The sequence below is a fragment of the Hydra viridissima genome, unplaced genomic scaffold (genome assembly GCF_058129835.1).
Source record: "Hydra viridissima isolate aposymbiotic clone 2 unplaced genomic scaffold, HvirCarnegie_v1 scaffold_8, whole genome shotgun sequence".
Lineage (NCBI taxonomy): Eukaryota > Metazoa > Cnidaria > Hydrozoa > Anthoathecata > Hydridae > Hydra > Hydra viridissima.
Window position 1 is genome coordinate 7,046,024 of NW_028324307.1, and position 9,919 is coordinate 7,055,942.

At 28.9% G+C, this 9,919-nt stretch overlaps 2 long non-coding RNA genes across 5 annotated transcripts in view; one reads left to right on the top strand and one right to left on the bottom strand.

Moving 5' to 3' along the window:
- Nucleotides 1–5,205, top strand: part of LOC149884792 (uncharacterized) — a 97,437-nt gene extending 92,232 nt beyond the window's left edge. Inside the window, exon 3 of the long non-coding RNA XR_016455127.1 lies at nucleotides 4,971–5,205. This is a non-coding gene — a long non-coding RNA (uncharacterized LOC149884792). The remainder of the gene's footprint in view (nucleotides 1–4,970) is intronic.
- Nucleotides 5,206–5,223: 18 nt separating this feature from the next.
- Nucleotides 5,224–8,840, bottom strand: LOC149884798 (uncharacterized). 4 transcript variants are annotated; one of them, XR_016455125.1, is made up of 5 exons: nucleotides 8,504–8,840; nucleotides 7,313–7,369; nucleotides 6,619–6,802; nucleotides 6,195–6,384; nucleotides 5,224–5,855 (listed from the first exon to the last, which is right to left on the bottom strand). It is a non-coding gene; the product is annotated as an uncharacterized LOC149884798 (long non-coding RNA). The 4 variants fall into 4 exon arrangements; XR_016455123.1 differs by having other exon boundaries at nucleotides 7,313–7,383; XR_016455126.1 differs by having other exon boundaries at nucleotides 8,724–8,738.
- Between the last annotated feature and the right edge of the window lie 1,079 nt (nucleotides 8,841–9,919).

The window sequence follows — 9,919 nt, forward strand, 5'->3', positions numbered from 1 at the left end:
TATTGAACTTGAGGTTCAAAAATATTACATCCTTTTTGAAAATACTGCTCAGAAATGCCTTTATTGGTTTAACCAAGTTTTTCTTAAGGAAAAAATTGGACAATTTACTAGATCTTTCTTCGATACGAATGTGAAAAAACTGGCCCTAAAAATCTTCATACTTTTTTTTAAATGATGAGTTTCTTTTAGGCCTTCTAAAACTTTAGCTTTTGTATAAAACATGCCTTAAATCACCCGAGTAGTTGAGACGGCCACGTTGCTAATTATTAACTTTGCGTTGCTGATTATTGGCGTTCTATGCGAACGAATTAAGTAATTTTAGAGATTTTTATAATTGAAAATAGGTAAATTTAAAAAATATATTTGATTCGATACAATATTTCTTCTAGTTCTGTTTTATTTTTAAAAAATCTTCTACGAATTAGGAGCCTTAGAAGTTAGAAATTATTATAATGAACTATATAAAATAATAAGAACATTGTTATTATTTATGCCCAATGGGGACACTGCGTTACTTAAAGTTAGGCCAATGTAGGTAGTTGGTGGTATTTTATTTCAACTTTCTATCAATCATGGTCGTTTCAATCTTTTCTTTTGCCATGTTAAAACTCTCGAGCACCGTTAATTTAAAGAGGATATATGCCTTTAAGTATTAAAAATGTAATGTAAAATGAGGAGTTTACCTTTAACACGAATAAAATACTATAGTTTGACCAATTGAGTTTACACAGAGTAATATGCAATTTGAAAATGTTAATGTTGTGTATTGGCATTAACATTTTAACATTTGTTTTGGTATTATTACATTTATTAACATGTTGACATCATGAATTTAGTGACAAAGTTTCTTTAACTTTAAGTTTGATTTACACTAAATAAAAAAGTTTTGGATAAATTGGTATGACTAGTGTAAAAAGCCTTTATGAAAGAAAGCTCAAATATCTCAGGAAGATGTCTTGAAGCTAGAAACCTACTTCGAACAGTGAATTTTGAAAAACTAGACGTTGAAAAATTATATTGCAATTGGACAGAAGTTCTTAAAAAAATATATGATATTGGCAAAATAAAAACCATGCAAAATCATTGGCACAAAAAACATAAAACAGTTTTAATCTGTAACTTCACAGTAATGTGGGACTTTTATCAATGTTTGTTTGGCTGTTAATGATATTGGCAATGCAGTGCTTCAAGTCTTTGTCTCTTCCAAAAAAAACTTACGCCTCATTTTGTTCTAAAAGTACTCCTTCCCTCCCCCTCCCCCTTCCCCCTCCCCGCAGGTGTTTTTGGATCAGGTAATAAAAGTGATTGGATGTAAGAAGTAAACCTTCAGCAGGTTATGAAATGTTTGAAAACTTTTAAAAAAAATTTTTTGTAAGAAATCTTTTACGGAACCATTGATAGTATCTTGTTAACTAAAACATAAAAAAGAACAAAGTTTAACGTTAAACAAAATATCTTCGCAAACAAATATTTTCATTTATACATTTACTTTATCAAGATATTTTATTTATCCTATATAATTGCATTTTAAAAAGAACACAGACGTGTACTTCTCAAAATATAACTGTATTGGATTTCACTTTCATTTGTTCAGTTAGAAAAAGGTGCAGATAAATATTGTTTGCAAGGATATCTGTAACATGAACTTGTTGACGAGCTTCTAAAATTTGTTTTATAGCTGAGTCAGCAAAAACTCAAAAATCATGAACAACCCAGGCCATTGAGCATAAGTAGATAAAATTTCTTTTGAAGGACCTGCTTTTTCTTCCAAAATGCAGCTCACGCCGATTCATACTTAAATGTTAACAAAGATGGTAGGGCTTAAAAGATAATAAACAACCTTGTGGAATCGGCTTATTATATTACAATTAGGCAACAACGCTGTTTATTATTAGTACAAGATTTTTTAGGATTTTATAATGCTAGGATGAAATTTCAAAATTATCATTAGTATTTATAATGGCATCATAGCATATGGCTTTTTGGGTTATAACATACGTCATGTAAGATGTTTTTAAAAACATGCGCGTTCACAATGATACTAATGAGTTTTGATAAAAATACTTTCGCAATTTAACATTTTAAACTGATAATGTCAATATACCTAAGTAACTACATTTATTTTTTACAAACATTTTTTATATTTGCAAAGTTCGAGTAAGTTATATCGTAATAATAAAATTTGTACGCATCAAAAAAATTATGATGGCGGTTTGTTTTATTTTTTTTTATTTTTTTTTTTTTTTGAAGTTTTTTTTTCTTTTTTTTTTTTTATTTTCAAGTTTATTTTTCAAGATTGATCTGTGCCAGACTAAAAAAATATGACTTGAAATTTTGAAAACCTTTGTTTTTCAAGTTTGATTTTAGATCAAGTTTGCTTCTTGTATTCCGCTCAAATCAGACTTCAGATTTGAAGTCTAACTTGATATTTCAAGTTCGCTTCTTGCATTCGGAAAAAACTTTGGCTTTCTCAACTCTGTTTTGCTTTCTCAACTCTGTTTTGCTTTCTCAACTCTGTTTTGCTTTCTCAACTCTGTTTTGCTTTCTCAACTCTGTTTTGCTTTCTCAAGTCACACTTCAGGTTTGAAGTAAGATTTCAAACGTACGACGGGTACGACGTGTGCAACGGGGTATGACAGTCTGAAAGATAATCAGCTATGTTTCTATTCCGGATTAGTGAATTACCCAATAATTTTAATTTCGCAAAAGCATAAGCCATCGTTCTATTCAGACGTTAGATTGCCTGTAAAAATTGTTCAAGGAATTGAGCGGATTTTATTCTATGTAAACTTCAAATGACTTTCTATTTTAGCTCTGATAGAGTATTTGACCCAAACGCAACGGGGGCTGATAGAGTATTTAACCCAAATGCAACGGGGGCTATCAAAGCCATCGTTATTGGAAGCGTCTGTATAAAATTTACGAATCTTTCAAATATTTAATTATTATCTTAAAAGTATCAAAGTATCATATGTAAAGTATCTCAAACGGGGCCAATATCACTACGACTATGAAAAAGTGATGTTGTCGCCTAAGACTTTACGCTGGGGTACTGTGATTGTGGAGAGGTTCGGAATGTAACAGCTGCAAAACTGTTAATAGACGTAAAAATGACTTAAATTTCAATGCATGATTTTATTTGGCCTTACCAACTTGCAGCTAATTTTTTTATATTCATTTTTACTCCAAGTTAACCGACAATCCGATAAATTTATACTTGCGCATTAAAAATTGAATTTTTCTAAGTTCAGAGAATACACGAGTTTTCTCATTAGTTTAAAACCTGTTAGAATTTTTCTTGATGTTTCTGCCAAAATTAACTGTAGCTAATATTTTTTACTCCTTTGGAAAATGCTCGTTTTACTATTCTCTGGAAACTGTAAATCGCACAGTTCAAACGTCTGTTTTATTACTTACTACTTGGTAAACTTAAGCGAATTTTCAGCTCTTTTTAATCTCCAAAAATCAGTTCGATTGAACATAAGTCAGCCATTTTATTGCTATATTTGGTAGGTGAGGGTCATAATCGAGCATCATAAGACTTTAGAGATCCGTTTCGCTCAGCCATTGACTTTTCCAAGAAATAGGGAATCAAATTCAATAGTTTCGGTTAATCTCTTCAATCATGTGATGTTTTCAATCATGTGATGTTTTCAATCATGTGATGTTTTCAATCATGTGATGTTTTCAATCATGTGATGTTTTCAATCATGTGATGTTTTCAATCATGTGATGTTTTCAACCATGTGATATTTTCAATCATGTAATGTTTTCAATCATGTGATGTTTTCAATCATGTGATGTTTTCAATTGAATAAAATGTGGAATTAAATCTAGTAAATTAAATGAGCGGTACAGTTTGGTTCGAAAGTGTCAAATTTTTGCTTCGAAATTAGAAATTCGAACTGAGAGATTTAGTTCGAAAAATTTGTTAACAATTACGTGGCTGTATTTTAACAATCACATGACTGTTGTAAAAGGGGATTTTTAGTTCGATTTTTTTATTTCGAATTTTTAGTTTGACGAAGGCGATGGATTTAATTAACAATTACATGGCATTAATGATTTTGGACTGCTATAGTTCGAAAAGTAAGCATAGCAATCACGTAGAAAGTGTTTTTTAATTTTGAGTTTTTTAAAAATATTATGATTATAAAAGATGATTCAACAAAATTCTATTCTAAGTCATGGCGTTGTAAATATTGGGACACGGCATTGTTATAAAAATTTAAGACTTAATTTGCCGTATACAGTGCCATGTGATTGTTAGTAGAGGACATTTTTGTTAATATTTCAATTAGAATGTGAGTCAAACAGGGCTGCAGCTTCTTCTTGTCTTCGTCTAACCATTTTTGCTTCTGCTTCAATCCTGTCTATTTTTCGAACGAAAATTTTTTTTTTTCTACTTTCGAACAAGAAACATTCGAAATATAATATTTCAAACTAAAATGTTTTCAATCACTTTCAAACTATGTCAAATTTTGAACCAACCAGGACCGTCAAAAATTTTTAGCAGGTCTTTATGTGTAATATAGCATCAATGATATATTATATAAACTAGATGTCTAACTTCGATCCGAAAAGTGAAGCCGTGGAAGCCATTTCTAATTCGGGCAAAAACATGCATTTTTAACTTTTATTTCGCACGTCGGATACAGCTTTTGCCCTTATTACAAATGGCGGATTCAATTTGTAAACAAAAAAAGCGGCTTCACTTTTCGTCCAATAAAATCCCGCAAGTTAGACATCTAGTATAAATAATATATCATTGTATAGCATATATTATTATAGAATGCATTCCTATAAATCAAGTTACAATTTTTTGGATAAGTGTTTCATCATCAGGAGCGAATGCATAGATATTGAACTTTTAGTTAAATTTAGTTTAAATCTAACAAATAATGGTTTTTTAATAAACCAAGAAAAATTTGCATATGCATTTACAATTACATATGCGCATATAGGGTAAGCCCAGTAAACATCGAACAGTTGGTAAGTAGTTGGCCCGATCCTAATAACCAACTATTAGCTACAGTTGGGCCAACAGTCGGCTATTTAGTTGGTACCGTGAAAAAAACGTAACGCTTTTACCAACACTTAGCCAACTGTTTTTAAACAATTGTTTGCCATTAACGGCCCAACAGTAATAAAACAGTTGGCTAACAGTTGGTACCATTACCGGCCCAACTATATGATTTTTTTTTCGCGATTTCTTAAATTCACTTTTGCGCTTAAATTGAAAGTGCAAAAGTTATAAATCATGTTTTGAATATTGCTTAATAACAAAGTATAACTTTGCTTTTTCATATTTAATTTTCTATCTAATAGTGATTGTTTGTATATCAGACTTTACCAAACAGTATTACTGTCGACACAAAATATTGTATTATTTATTGATAACTTAGTTGAATACAAAAAAAAGAACAAATTTTTTACACTTTTATTTCCAGACCGTTAAAGAAAAATATTTACAAATAAAGAACTAAAAATATTCTATTATTGTAGTTAATATTATTAAAGGTTTGAAACTAATATTGGCAACTTTAATTAAAAATAATATTGTAAAACGCTAATATTTAAAAACCTGGCGATTTATTAGATAATTATTAATAATAATTAAGAAAAATTAGATTTATAAATAAAATCAAGAAAAATAAGCTTTTATAAATTTTCAAAAGAAAATAATAACTAAATATTCTTTTCATTGATTAACTGCAACTGATTTTTTATAACCTTGCTTTTCGTCTGTCTATTTATTCGCCCATCTCCTTGATCATTTGCGCCCTGAAACCATCTTGAAACCATCGGGTAAATATCTTTATCCTTGGAATTAAGATACTGAATTCTTACTGCTGCTAAAAGAATAAAATGAAAATAAATTTAAAAACTCAATTTATTTTTTGTTTAAATATAAATTATTTTTAAGTTATTTTTAAGCTCTTATATGTATACTTTGCAAATCAAGAATTACATTAACTGGTTAGCAGTTTTAAAAATATGTGCATATGATAATAAGTTCAAGTCACCAAGGGAGAATATAATATCTTACAAATTTACAACTAATGACAACACTGGTAATTGTCCTAAGTACTAACATATTATATTCTTTCTTAGTGTTGTAAACATATTTTTGTAAATATAAAAATACAGTTGACTTTAATAGACTAAAAATTTACATAACTAGTAATACTTACATAGTAAGCACTTTAACACAAAATGATAACATCGCAACTTAACCTTGCCCATTCCAGTAGCTATCATCTTACTTGAAGATCCGTTTAGATTACATAAAACGCTAAAATTTTTGGAAAACATGGCTCCCAACACACATCATATGTATTTTGGACGTTCAACTTTACCGCCAATAGAACGCAGATATTCGACCTAAAAACAAATAATGCTACATATTACAACTTTTTATTTAAACTATTTTTTCAAAGGTAAATGAAAATGTAATGCGGTATAATATAACTAAGGTATTATTAAATTACCTTTGATAAATTACAATTATAAGACTTATAAAAAAACTTATCTTTGATCTTATAAAATAATAGTTACTAGTTTAAACGCAACCTGAAGACTGCTAGAAACATTATAATACAAAAAATAATTTCAAACTTTATAGAGAGCCATCTCAGATTTCATCTGTATCATAAGGTTAAGCCTCTCCAAATCTTCCTTACTTTCTATTGGAAGGCCAGGGGAACAACAATATCTTCATTATCCAAAAAACTTTGAACTTCTAAAAAATTATTTTTTTGCTCCAGTTCTGTTAATCTTAACTCCAAAGCTGCTAACTTCTCTATAAACATACATAAATAATTAAATAATATTTGATTGCATTTGAATCTTATTGGAAAACTGGTTTCAAAAACACAATCTAGTTTTTAAATTAAAGACATACATGGATAAAGGTGTTATGGAACTCAAATATTTGGAGTTAAAATTTTAAACATTTATGTTATTTATCCCTGTAGGTGAATTGATTGCTGTAAAAATGGTATTCTAGCACATTTTTGTGCTGTGTTATTAAGGCCATGGAAAAGAGCGTTATTTAAAACCTTTATCTGCATAAAAAAGTAGAAATGTGTATTTTTGTAACATGAAATATGTATTTTTTTAAAGCCTTCATCCATTTATGACTTATATTAAAACACAAATTAATTTTTTTTACAAAAAATATAAATAGTTTTCCTTTGTCAATATGTCAGCATCTTAATCAATGTATGTATGCGTAACACATATACAATGTATAACAAGTAGTAAAACAAAAACAAAAACAAAAAAACAAATAGTTTATCCAAAACCTTACTTTCCTGATCCCCAAAATTTTGAACAGTTTTCTCATAGTTTTCAGAAGTCGAAGTCCCTTTTAATAAAATGCTATAATTATATGCATTATATGAATATATATATATATATATATACATATATATATATATATATATATATATATATATATATATATATATATATATATATATATATAATAATATAATATAATATAAATGTTATATATGCTTAATATGAAATGTATATGTCATATTGTATATACAATTGCATATACCATTTATTTATATACTGCACATATTATGTCAATATTGTATATGGCATATATTATATGCAATATATACAAAATACATAGGGATGTCTGCCAATATTTTTAGGTGGATTTCTCTGACTTTTCCCTGATACTTTCCTGATCTTCTACCTGTTTTCCTTGATTTAATTTAAAGTTACCCAAATTCAACTTCACAAAAATTGACCTAGATTCGTTTAGAAAAATGCTCTTCAACTGCAAAAATGTAAACAATAATACAACCCACACTAAATGTATCAAGTATTGATACATTTAATATGGGTTGTATAATTGTTTACATTTTTGCAAGTGAAGATTCAAGATTCGCTTGATGCAAGTGAAGTTCATAAAACTATCTGCCAAATAAACTTTTATATTACATGTACTATGTACAACTTATTTAAGTTATGTAAGTTTGATGAAGAGCCATTTTCCCTGATTTCTCCCTGATTTTTTTAAAATTCAACCTAATTTCCTTGATTATCCTAGATTTTTTGCAGATATCTGATTTCCCTGACTTTTCCCTGAATTCCCCTGATCTGGCAGACACTCTGTGTGTGTGTGTGTGTGTGTATATATATATATATATATATATATATATATATATATATATATATATATATATATATATATATATATATATATATATATATATATATATATATATATATATATATATATATATATATAGATACATACAAACATACATATACATACAGAAATACACACATAAACATACTACTATACACGCACATATACATTTTAGCTGTATTTAAACTTTTGATAATAGTTAAAATAGAGCTAAAATATCTTATACAAATACAACAATGGTGTCATCATAAAAATAAATTAAAAACTCAACCAATGTCAAAAATTATATCTGAATGTGTCACTAATGGATAAATGTAAAATATTTCTACTTACCAGCGTAACGGTTATATTAAGAGGTGTACGAGAGTTTGAGTTTAAAAGTTTAATTAAAGGGTAGAAAAAGCGTTTAAAAGAAAAAAAAATGATAAAAAGCTTCAAACTAAACTAACTCTATTGAATAGTTTTAATCATTGAATGAATCTATTTGAATAATTTTGATAATTAGTCGCATGGTCTAAGTGAATATATTTATAATATACATTTACAAACTTACGGGAAACTTACGATTCAAAAACACGCGGTATACAGTCGGTTAATGGTTGGCAAGAAATGCCAACAGTTAGCCAACTGTAGCCAATACTGGCCCGTCAGTTGGACCAACTAAAGCGTGTTTACTGGGAGGTTGCCAATATTGTACCCCCTAAGACAAAATTAAAAAATGTAGGCAATCTACTGAGTAGAAACCTGAATTTTCAATTGGATTTCATAATTTAGGGACTGTTGTAAACATGTTTAAAAAGCTCAAAATTTAAAAAGCGTTAAGTCTCGAAGAATCAAACTAAAAAAATAGCGCTAAGAGTACAATTAATGAAACTAGATCCTTACTACTACACAATGCCGATTCTGGGACATTGACATTTTTTTATATGCATTGACAGTGGCGCATTGCCAGTTTTCAAGACATAGTTAATGAATTCAAGATGTTATTATATTTTTATCTCATTGTTAATATCATGCCGGAACCTGCAAAGAAGTATAAAACTGTATCTTTTTCGTAATTTATTCTAGACCAAAGAGTTGATCATAGTCCATAAATGTAAAGCACGGTTTTAGTTTGTAGTGTCCAATGGCTAGGGTATGAATTCCGTCTTGTAAGATGTGTCTTTTATCGTCGTTAGCGCTGAGAGCGACTTTGTTGATTTCTTCGGTGTAAATGTCATGGTCATGTGATCGTATAACGTTCATGGTTGCATGCTTTTCTGTCTTATTCATTAAGCAGTTGTAATAATCTTGATGAGTGATGTGTTTTTGAATATTCTCCATGGTTTGTTATTTTTAAAAAAAATTTATTCTTTAAAAATTTCACCACAAGGTATTGATAACTTCTTGAAAGTCAAGACCTTCATCCAATTTTTTTAAGACGTAAAGACACAAGTGACCACAATAAGAAGTATCACCAAACTGAACCCTTTCACTGTTATAATAAACCGGACTTTTCAAGTATTTAGTCAATTCAACAAGAGGAGGCTGAGCATAAGAGTCAAAGCTGTATTTTTTGTCAACGTCTTTATACCAGCACACCCAATGAAATCCATCTGTACTAGAATCTCCCGTATTCACAATTCCACATTCTTTTTTAATTGTCTTTTTTGGTAACTCATCCCTCACAAAAACACCTCTAAAGTTTTTCAATTTTAACTGTTTAGTAGCCTTTATCAATTGAAAGTTAGTTAAAGCCTCATTGGGTAA